Below are 12,151 nucleotides of genomic sequence, written 5' to 3' on the forward strand. Positions count from 1 at the left end.
AGTGGGTGGGGTTTGTGCTGAATGCAGCTATCCAATGCTTCCCTCCCACTCATCCCCCCAAAAAACCTAGGACTGCTCCAGTGTACGAGGAGATTACCCTGAGAGGTAAAAGCAAAACACCCCCAGAGCCCCTTAGGAAAGGTAACCCCTTTGGAGAGCATTTTGCTGAGCTCCCTGGTTAAAATCCCTCACAGCAGCCAGCCGTGCTGCTGACACAGAGCTGGAGCAGTAACAGCTCATCTACTCAGCACCTGCCAGTGAACACTTGTTTCTGCCAAGAGTAACTTGGTACCAACTTCAATAATATCACAATGCGGTATTTAAATAATTTGACAAGGCTATTTGGATAACTACCAGGAATTGCTCAAGTCAGTAATTTTCCTTTTGGGAGACTAAGTTAGGATCTGCATTTTCTCAAAGATAATATTGCCTCATCCCATCTCTGAAAGAATTTTAAAGCATGAGTACATATATATATGTGTGTGTGTGTATGCGTCTATTAAATGGTGTGTTTTAACATCGTGGAAAATGAAAGGCTGATAGTGAAACCCAAAGCACGTGAGTCTGCTGACACCCCCCTCTGCCTGCCTGGCCCTGGAGCCGTTCTCTCCTGCTGTCCTCCATTAGACCCAAAAAGAGGCTGTTATTGGAGCTGTGTGTAGACTGGTTGAGGCTTTTTTCTCTTCAGCGCCAACCCAATGGCTCTCTAGGCCATGTCTTGGTTTAATTCTGCAATAATCCATTCCAGCATTACCTTGGGAAGGAGCTGGAGGTTGCTTTGTGCCTTGTGTGCTCTTCACACCACCTCCAGGTGACTTGCACCTTATGGACTGAAAAATGCAAGTCTAGGCCAGAAACAAGAGAAATACATTTAATTCTAACACCCGGACTTGATATTCTCCAAAGGTTACTTTGCTCTGAGTTTGCACTATGTATGGACATGTTTGCAGAGAGGAGTATTAAAATTTTCCTGTGTGCTTAATTTGAGGTGATAATTAGAGGTGATTAAATGGAGGTGATCTGGGAGAAAATCTCTCTCAACACCCAAGAGTCAGACTTTGTGACAAAGCTGCTGGGGCCTGATCACACCCTGCCCCTTCCTACCCAGCTGAAGATCAGATTTTCCAAGTTACTGGACGTGGCTTTGTGGTTGGGACGGCAGAATATTTCATAGCCTGTTAACAAAAAGATTGGTCTCAATTACCCCAGGCTGGCAGAGGCCAGCCCAAATGAGCCTACGAGGTCATGATTCTGACTGCTTTGAACCAATTTTCCTGATTTGAGTGTATGGGCACTGATGGTGTTCAGAGCATCCTAGTCCACACCCCCACATTCCCCAGCTCTTTGGATACATGCATGATGGATCTCCTGAAAGCTGGGTGTGCTTTCCAGCTATGGCACCAGGCTATTGTCCTCTGGCCATTATTAGTCAGGTCTCTAAACCCTTGGAGTTAAGTACAGAGACAGAAAATATTTTCCATTTTGTTGGAGCTTGACGTCTGTTATGAATTTTACAAAGCTCTCAAAATGCTTTGCTTTCAGCCAGTTTGCTATTCTGGCTATATTCTGTCTCATATCTTCACAGAAAATTACTTGCTGCCAGCTAAATACAGTATGTTGATGACCTATTAATTTATGACATGCATTTGGAGCTGGGAACAAATTTATAAACAAACTTCAAGTTCTTTTCCCCCTGTGAATTGTACCAGCATTTGTTTTAATTTCCCAGTAGTCATGCTTAATGTGTCAGAAGCTATGTTCAACTTCTTGTTTTCCTCCAAAAAAGAAAGAAAAAAAGAAAAATAGCTAACTAAAGTTCAGCTCCTGTCAGGTATTATGAGCAACACTTTGAAATGAGGTATGAATCCAAATAAAATATTTTAACTATGTAGTATTTTACCAAAATCTGGAGGAGAAAAAGTTTACTTACTAAACAAGCATTTAAGCTGTAAACCTTAAAGTATTCACCAAGGTCCCTTAAACTAAACAGAAAAGGAATATCTATCAGCACATTTTAACAGAAAGCAGAAGTCCTTTCCAGATAGTATACAGAAAAAAAAACACAAAACCACCAAAAAAACCAAAACCCACAGCTTTTTAAGGTACTTTTCTCAAGTGATGCAGGAAAAAATTCCTCAAGCCAGTATGGAAATTAATATAGCTGAAGGTAATCTAAATTGTTGGCATTAATTTGATGCTACAGCAACCCTGGGACCAATCCTGGAAGCCCTACTTCAATTAATATTACTAAAGTCAACAAAATTCAACACAAGACTGTAGCTCCATGCTGGCAGTGGGACTGCACAGTGGTGCAGCCCCTGGGCTGCTGCTGGGGCTTGGGCTGGTGCCTCCACCATGGTCCTGCTCCTGCCATGGTTCCTCTGCTCCTCCTGCTTCCAGGGGGACAGGCTGTCCAAACCCTGCTTCTGCCAGAGGAGACCCATTAGCAAAACATAGCAGCTATGGTGTAAAAGAAGGAAAGGCTCTCTTTTGTTCTGCTTTTCATGGAAAAAAAAAAAAAAAAAAGTACTTTCTCATGTCCACTCAAGGGATTCATGACTCATAATTCTTGGGGGAAATGCACCCTTTTCTCCCAGTTCGTCACAGGCCTTGAAGTCCCTGTGGGGACTGAGTCAAGCTCTGCATGTCTCCAAGGCATTTCACACCTGGCAGTCCATGCTGTGTCCTTGCTTCTTCCATGAGACCTCTCTGGGACCCACGCACAGGGCAGGACATAAAAAATCTCAAAGGGAAGGGGCATTGACAAGCATGCAAAGCTGGCCACGGTGACACCTTCGTTTCTATTTTTAAGACAGAACTAACCTGAAGAGCCACAAGTGTGGTTCAAAGCCATGTTGACTGTTTTCTGGCTGTTTGCAGCCCCGTTGATCAGCAGAGACCAAGACCTGGTGTTTCTGGACTAGCTTTTGCCCACCAGACTATTCCCCAGAGTCAAGGAAACACCCCTTTCACAGCAGAGCTTGTGGCACGTCCGCACTGCATCGCTCCAGCTACACAATGAGCTCTCATGAGGGCTAAGGATTTAGCCAGCAGAGTTGATTTTTTATGAGTTCATCAAACTATTTGTTGTGAATTGTATTTGTTAGGCAATTAGCTCTGGTTGCAGCCCCCTCTGGGCTTCTCAGTATTGCCCGGATGGTTACAATAAACACTTTCCAGCCTATGAATTGTTTTGGGAGGGGATCACTTTGAATAGCCCTGTGTTGTCTGAATGTTTTTCTAAAAGCTAAATAGGATCACTGAAAAACTGCCTGCATTGAAGAGTGAAATTCTAGCACATTTGGGGAAGAGAAAATAATTTGTGTGCCTTCAGTTTTTTAAAAGCACCAAGAGGTCTTCTGGGGATTGTCAGAAAATGTTTTTTAACAGCCAGCCACCTAGCCACTTACTCTACCAAAGAATTTGCAGATCATTTCTTTATTTCCTCTCTTGACCATATTCTCCATCCTCTCTTAGGAATTAATAAGGCTCATCTTTACAAAGTAGAAAACTCTCCAGGCACTTCATTCTGCTCTGCTGCTGCTCACTCAACTATTTTTCACACTGCTGGCACCCATTGCTGTCCCTTTTCTATCTATCAACTTTCTCCTTTGTTACAACTTGTCCTGGGTTCATCTTCAGTTATTAAATTACTGAATCATTCCCTCTACATGTTAATACCAAAGTATTAAAGTATAATGCCATCTGAAAGGCTAAAAAAAAAAACAACCTAAAAAATCCAGTAGTGCATGGTCTGTCCTTTGAGCCTTTGTTAGTTATGGGTCCAAATAAACCCCATCCCAGCCTAACCTTTGTGCTCTTGAAAACCATCCCTGTATTCCTGAGCTGCCGGTGCTGCCGCTGCACCACTGCCTGTGTCCTCTGGGGAGCTGTCAGTGTCCTTATTCATTGAGGAGCCCAACTAATGGGAACCATCCACCTGCTCCAGGGTGACTCCGTCTCTCCCCACTGCGATGCTTGCCGGGATGTGATCCTTGCCTGTTGTCATGACCTTGTTTTATTGGATGTTCTAATAGAAGCTGAAATGGATATTAGCTGTAATTACTCATTCCGCAAGATTCTGTAGGTCACTCTTTGTACCAGAGTTGAGAACCTTCATTGTCTACATTGCTTAAATTACTGAACATTGTGCCATCAGTTCTGAATTAGTGCTCATTAATGAGCCTGTGGTTCGAGAAATTCCCTATTTATTATTCAGAGGCCAAGTACAATTCAGGCAGCTGCAATGCAACACTACTTGCCTGACTTTTGATCTGTGATGGAAAGGCCTGGTTTCAGTTTTATGTTGTGTTTAGGGGGTTTATTTATGCAGGAGGGAGGCACATAGTGAGGAAAGAGGAATAGATTTTTTCCTTCCTAGCCTGAAATGTCTCTTAGGTACTAGACTCTATACAAGAAAGCAAAGCCATGTTTTTTGGATGTACTAATATCTACTTGGTTACTGAGTGGATAATTCCAAGATCGTACTAAATTTCTCAATAATCCTGGAGATGACTGGCCGCTGTATTAACCCCCTGCATGAAGTACTGTCTTCCTCTTTCATTTTTTCACCTGCTCCTTCTCTGCTCTTTCTCTCTTTCTCTCCTGAGCACACAAATCCCAAGTATTGACACGTCATTGCAGGCTGCTAGTCCTAACTCTTTTAAGCTATAATTACCTCCTCTATGTTTTCTAACACTTCTCTAAGAGGTCAAGTAGCACGGGATTCAGGGTGCAGCACAGATGAGTGGTACCCTATGAAGTGGGTGCTGATAGTGCAGTGGGCCCATCCGTGGTGGCCAGAGGACAGGCATCACCTGCAGTAGCATCCCTGGCCACTGCTCTCCAGGGACACTTGGGTCCCTTTCACTTTTCAGCCTCTAGCCCCACCAGCAGTACATTAGGCTGCAAACAACCTTAAGGGAAAAAATTAATGTTATGTATTATGGGGGTGGGGGTGGAGGGAAGGAATCTGGATGAGTAGGATCTTACTTTCTGCAGGGGGAGAGGGAGTGCTTGAAGAGGTTCAGTGATTTTGTGGTCTGCTAATGGATGCTGGCAGCACCCCGAGGGCGAGGGAGCCGAGGGGAGCAGGCACCCCTGCAGCACAGCCGCCTGCTCAGGGCAGCAGAGCATTTCCAGGGACCTGCAGTTTGTGACTGAGCATTTCTGGTGTCAAGAATTAACAAAAATTATCAATGTGATAGCATCAGGGATGGAGATAAAGCCAAGTCTGAGGCTATAGTGGCTTAAAGGAACCCATACTGTGAGTGTGCCAAGTGACCGTGGGGCTGCTGTGTGGTCTAAGGAGGAAGCAAAAGCTGGTGTGCCCTGAAGAGAAACTAAATGCTAGAGCTTTTGGAAAAAAACCCTAATTCTGCGGGTTTTGAAATCAGACTAATGAAATTTTTACTACACAAACCCCAAGAATGTTTAAAAAATGGACAGGAGTTTCTTCTCAACCTGCTCTGGCAATACATTTTTCACTGGTTTTTGACTTGAAAATGGAGCACTCTTCTTTTCTTGGCCAACTCACTGTTTTGTTTAGGCAACATTTCACACAATTATCTGTGGGGAGTGGGGAACTTTCAGAGGAAAAGTCAAATTAGCAATTTTAATGCTAGAAAATTCTTGGAGAAGTGCAGCTTGGGTAATTGATAGAGACCTAATCTTTACAAGTTATAGCAGTCTTTGAAGAGTCCCCAGCATATTTAACTTTATTCAGTAATTGTATGCTTGGGCTCTGAAGATATCTTAAGACTTGCTATTTATCTGCCTGGTGAGGCACAACACTTTCTTATTAAAAACGTATCTATCATGGTTAATGACTTGATTTTTTTCCTTTAATACAGTACAATGACAGGTGTAAAGAGAAGATGAGCATCAGATGCTTGAGCAATATGCTCACTGTTTCAAGACGCCTTGAACATCAGCATTCCTTCATGGTGCCAGAGCAAAAAAAAACCAAACTACACTGCACAGATTACACGCTTGTGTTAGATAGAAAATAGTACCATTTGCAGTTTCAGTTAAAAGCATGTTGAAGTGCATATGGAAAATACCATTAGGAGGAACTCCAGAGCGCCTGAGTAAAATGGGTCATTAGGCTTTCGTTTGTTGGAGAGTGTCTCCCATCTGACAGTGCAGAATGGTAGCATTTTTAGCAGCTTATGTTCCCAGTTACATTAAACAGACAAACAGATTGACTATTTTGCATTTCTCATTTGACAACAGCTTGTCTTCATTTGCAGCACACTGGTGGCTGAGCTGAAAGCATGGCGGATGAGTGTATCCAAGGTCCTGGTTTTGAATAACAGCAGATGCCAACGTTTAACTTCAAAATCAATCAATTCTTTTTCCTGCGTGCGGATAAAAGGTCTAGTGAAGTGCCTGAAGGGGGTTTTCTGCTGTTTACAGCTGAAAAAATATTTTTAAAGAAATTCATTACAAAACTTTCTGCCAGAGATGCGGATGCTGGTGATTTTATGAAAGTAGGGATGTGAGAAAGTGTTTCTAATTGAGGGGTACCAAGAGCATTATGCAAGGCCTAGTGGAGATTCAGCTTTTAGACTCTTGTCTGGAAAAGTGCTTGACTGCTGTTAGATCTTGGGCCAGAGAGCACTGAGCAGACTCTGGGTGATCACCCACTCTCCTGCGTATGCCTCTCCACACGACCAACAAGGAGTGCAGGAACTCATGATCTGTGACAAGAAGAGGTTATAAATTAATTGTTGTTTAGATTCTTGGTATATTTCACCTGAAACCACCGTGGCCCACAAATGCTTCCCCTCTGGGAGGTGGCTGGGAGGGAAAGACTGTGGTAAAATGTACATGGGGTCAAAATTATTGAAAACGTCTCATCCTGAAGGCAGCTAAAGGAGGCCTGGAGCCTCAGCTTCTTAGGACAGTTGGGATTCTGCCCCCATGCATGTGCAAAGCACTGTGATCTTGGGAGGTGCCAAGAGTCTTAGAGTCTGTTTCTCTTCCAGCCATGTACAACCAAGATACAGCAATAGAGGCTACCAAGCATCTATAATTTGCATCCTGGTAGCATGCACTGGCACTCTGCATTTTCTTCTGAAACAGAGGGATGGGGTTGACTCCCTCCCCCTTCACACACTACACCTGGTGATAGGACTCCCTGCTGAAACTGTAGGATGCTCTCGGGTGGGAGCAACATCCATCCCTTATCAGCAAGATTTAGCACTGTCCAGATAGTGTGAAAGATTCACGAGGTAGTAAAATGGGAGCGGTATAAAGTTAATCCTGGTGTCTGGAGCATTTGGCAGGGGCGATATAGGGCTGATTACAATGTGAATTGTAAATCTTTCTTCTAAGTCAAATTCTCCTCCAATAAGAGATGCACTATTTTTTGCCCTGTGGAAGAAAAGACAGGCAAACCCAGCACAGGGTGCTTGGGTGAGTTCTCTCTTTGTTGAGGGAAAGCAAGGGAGCAGCTTCTCTTGTTGCTTTTGGACAGGTTTTGAAGGCAGTACTGTAGGTTCCCACTTTGAGGTGACAGTTGAGAATATGAAAGCTGAAGAACCAACTAAAAGCAAAATTCATAAGGCAAAGCAGTCTTCAGCTTTTTTTTTAGTGGCTGCCTGCATAGTGCATTGTTTGGATCCCAGGTCTCCCAAAGCGGTGTGTGATCCTAGGGGCTTGACTTCAGCTTCTCATTTCAAGTCATAAAAGCTAGACCTGACAATGCACACCACTGAGCTTCTTAGTTTTATGTTTGTTTTTTTAGCTTGAGGTCAATGATTTTCTGCAGCCAGAGGATGACAGGGAGAGTCTCCAGGGACTGATAGTACAGGGACACGCAAAGCACACCTGTGACATCCCTCAGCACTCCTGCTGAAATGGTCTTCTTCTCCCATGAGAAGTTCAAAGGTTTTGGCAGCTGCAAACAGCCACTAGTTAAGAAGCAACCCAAAAGGTGTTGGGGGAAAAATTTTACCACTGAAATATTTATTTCTTTCCCTCACCCATCCTCCCTGAAGGTTTCCCTTTTTAGTAGCTCTGATCACATACACAGAGCAAATACTGTTCAGGAACCTGAAATAATACGTGCAGCTAGAAATCACTCATTAGAATAAATGGTGGGTTTTCATCCAGTTTATTCTAGCCATGGTGGAGAAACAGTTTCTTGATTTTCTTTTTATATAAAGATGCTGATGTACAACATTCTAAAATCCGTTGGATAATGTTTATTTTTATGTCGGGTCAGTTATGTTAGACTCATATTTGAAGATCTAGCTTGGCTGTGCAGAGAATGCAGCAAGAAAAACTAATTTTGAATCTGAAATAATTTTAGGAGAACACATCTGGGAAAAGAACTGTTGGTACCTAAAACATACAGACACAAGCCCTTTTGCAGAGTTACTAACATTTGCCATACAGGCAGATCTGGCACCTATAGTGAGTCAAAAAGTCTTTTCTACCTTATAATTTTCTAAAGTTTCCTTTTTTGCAGTTCAGTTCACATTTAAGCTTGAGTCAAGGCTCATTGGATTGATCTCACCTGCTGCTTCCACACTACATCCACGAGGACTTTTTCTGGGCTGTCTGTGATGGCTACCATGTGCATCCCAGAGACACTGGCTTAGGCCAAGGCTTCCTTTGGGTCCCCCTCCCACACGTGGTCTGAGCAGTGATCCCAGGGGATCTGCCAATAACATAACTGACACTGATTTGCTGGGACTTTCATGTGAGAAGGTAAATGCTATGGATGCTTGGTGGCCCACGAGAGGCAGTGAGGGTTGACAGCAACTGGCCCAAAAGGCTTGGAAGTTATTGCAATGGAGGATTTCTAAATATCTGATTTATCTAACTTGACAACTTCTGTATAGCCAGAACAAGGCCCAGGATCAAAAAGGCCTCTTATCCTTCTCCTACAGCAGTGTTTTGCTTAATATACTCTATTATATGCTTCCTGATAACCGAGTCTCCCTGTCCACTCTGCCAGATTTGTTTTAACCAGCCTAGGAAGCCACCAGCGCACAGCCAGCACGTGGCTGTCTAATGGGCTGGAGAATCATTCCTGCTCCACTTAGGTGCACAGAGAGGCACACACAGGGTTTAGTCTTGCTCTCTGGAAAGTGAGGCTTTCCCTGCCACTCTCTGTTGGAATATGTTTTGTTCCCTCTCTTTCAAATATCTTGAGATTCCTGCAGAATTGTCTCTTGTTGTGACTGCATTTAATCCTCCGCCTTTCTGTCCGTTCATAAGTTGATGCTGGTGTCTGCAGTCTGTCGTTATTAAAGTACGTAGTGATTAGAAGGCAAGAACAAGAGATTAGAGGAAGCCAAGGGCTCTCTGAGGCACACAGAAAGAAAAAAAAAAAAAGGGTAAAACACTTTCAAGGCCACTAGAGTATGAGAGGTCTCAGCATGTGGTCGAAAGACATAAGCAAGTAAAAAATTTGACAAAGGCCATTACTTGAACTGCTTGTGTGATTGTTTCACAGTAGAAGGAGCATAACACTGATTCAAAAAATGCTATCTGTCCTTTTACCTAGAGCTATGTATTTTGATAGTCAAAAGTGTATAGCTTTTTTTGACAAAAGTATTAAGGAATGGAAAGTACCACAGCTTAAATGACCATGTTTTCTTTCTTCTCACTCTTTCAAAAAAATTGTTGCCGTTGCTAGGACATGCATTTAGAGCTCTTTGTTGTCTTAATGGAGACTGAAACATGTGTAGAGTTTGGGTTTGCTTTTTTTATTCATCAGCTGAATAAAAAAGCCAAGCAGACAAAGCATTTGTAGTGCAAGAGTGGAGTGCAAATCCCTCCCTGTAAGCTGAACAAAAAAGCTCATTAAGAGGAGGTGGGATTTCCTGGTCACAGCTTTTAACTAAAGGGCAAAGGTCTCCCGTTAAGTACCATACAGTCTAAACAGGGCTGCCTAAAATTATTGGGGGGGGGGAGGGAAGTCAAATATTTGTTCTTAATTCTCAAGTTAGTTTATCCAGAGTGGCAACCAGGGAAGTGTTGGGAATGATTAAATGGCTGCATTGAGGCTACAAATTGCTGCTACTTGCTTTTGTAGCTGGACTTGTTGCAGTTGAGTGATGTCGCCCATCAGTGCATTGTGTGCACAGTAAAACAGTCGAGCAGTGACAGATAGACTGAAACTGGGAGCTACTCCATCACAGCTGAAGGATCCTGCTCACTGGGAATTGAGAATGAGCACAAGCCATGCACGCTGCTCAGAAACAGCTGCTTTCACTCCAGCCCAGCTCCTCAGCTGGCCAGGGCAAGCAGCAACTAGTAAATACGCTTTATCTCTGATCTCACAGGGGAGGAGAGCCAAACAAAACCCAAGCAAAATAAGTAATTTGGCAAAATGCTCCACTGCTAGGTCTAGATGCTCAGATCATAAACTTCCCAGCCAGCAGTGTGCAATGTCAAGTGAGAAGATGACTCGCAAGGAGAGCCTGAGGTAGCAGTGGTGGACCCCAGCTGGAAACATGCATGAACTGCCTGAGCCAGCAGCCACTGAGGCAGCAGCTGGGGCCACCTTTACCGCGGCTGTGGGAGCAGGGTTCAGATGCTGCTGCCAGGACCCGTTTGTGCACTGGTTCACAAACGCTGCTTCTCACACCCAGATGCTCCCAAAAGCAAATGGTGAGGAAAAGGTGATCTCAGAGGTCCAGCCGAGGGCAAGGCTAGTAAGAGCATCTTTTGGGAAAAATATAAGGTGCTGGCCAAAGCACTTGGTCCATTGCGTAGGCAAGGTTTCATCAACAGGATGGCTTGGTTGCTGTGTGGCATCTCTCACCCAGCCAAATGTGTTCGCTTCTGCGCGTTGCGATCTCGCTCTGCCTGGCCACAAAAGGGCAGGTCCCTCTGCTGTGGCTGTACTGAGGGAGAGGGAGAAACATCCCCAGCATCGTGTCCCCACTCATCTGCTTCTGCCCATTTCCTTTTGTGGTTTCACACCTGTATTCGCTGGCGGGCTGTTTGTGAGTGCCTCGGGTTGCTGTTTTGTTGAGCGGAAGAGAAGACAGACAAACATAGGCACGTAGATACGAAGGTTTAGAAGACTGGGAACAGGTTTATTTGGGGCTGGAAAATAAATGGAAATTTAGTTTAGGCAGATTGTTCTCACTAACTGTAGAATCAGCAAATTTTGTGTATGGGTTCATCACAAAATTGAAACGGCCGACACTTAATACATGTGAGCTCTAATTGAAAGCATTAATTAGCATTAAAGCCAAATTCTTCCAATCGCATGCTAAACAGAAATCAGGGAGAAGCAGGTAAGGAGTGTGGATATCATTTGGCATTCTTTGTGAAACACTGATTAGCATTTGGACTTCAATTCTTTGCAAAAACTCATTAATGGGCAATTAATTATCTTCATAATTTGTGCCTACACTTAGCTATGTGCAGAACAGTAGCAGCAGCATTAAGCATTGGTACAAAATCAAAATAAAAAGCACACCGAAGACAGCAGTTGTGCCAAACAGAGCTTCAACGTAGATCTCTCTACTGATGTCAGCTCCTTATTTATTAAGGTAATGAAATCTATCCCGTGGAAGGCCTAAAAAAACCTCAGCATGAAGTTTTGAACTCTCCCCTGTAATTGTTTCATTTTGAGGATGAATTTTGGTGCTTCTATTTTTGTACATGTTCTGGTTTTAGTCATAAGCAAAGGTGGTTGATGACAGGCAGGTACATGCACTAACGTCCTTGTGCTCTGAGCACAACTGCTTTTAATAGGAACAGCCTGGTACCAGGACATTGAGCACTGAACAAACAAGAAACTGTCAAGTTAGAAATGGTCCCATTCTAGAATTAAGATCTTTAACTTTAAAAAAAATAATGTGACTTTTGAGCAAACCTGGCTTTTTTTTTTTTTTTTTGGCTTCAGGTGGAAAAAAAGGCAGAAACCTGAACGTCAAAGAGAAACTCAGAAGGTGAAAGAACTCATGTGAACTGAAACCAGAAACAGCTCACACAAACCTGCTGAGAAACAAAACTGACTTTTCTTAGCCATATACCATCTAATTGTCTTTTTTTTGTTTTTGTTATTTATTTATATCTAAGGAGCTTCAGGACGCCCAAATCCTTGCAGTTTGTTGGGTGCATTGAAGTCAGGTTACCAAGGAGAAAAGGAAAGGGTAGAGAAGGAAGATCAAGGAGA

At 43.4% G+C, this 12,151-nt stretch overlaps 1 protein-coding gene across 1 annotated transcript in view; it reads left to right on the forward strand.

Annotated features, from left to right (window-relative positions):
• MAF (MAF bZIP transcription factor) overlaps nt 1-12,151 on the forward strand; it is a 188,131-nt gene that overhangs the window by 148,464 nt on the left and 27,516 nt on the right. The gene's annotated exons all lie outside the window — the stretch shown is intronic.

This window comes from Apus apus, chromosome 11, assembly GCF_020740795.1.
Source record: "Apus apus isolate bApuApu2 chromosome 11, bApuApu2.pri.cur, whole genome shotgun sequence".
NCBI classification, from domain to species: domain Eukaryota; kingdom Metazoa; phylum Chordata; class Aves; order Apodiformes; family Apodidae; genus Apus; species Apus apus.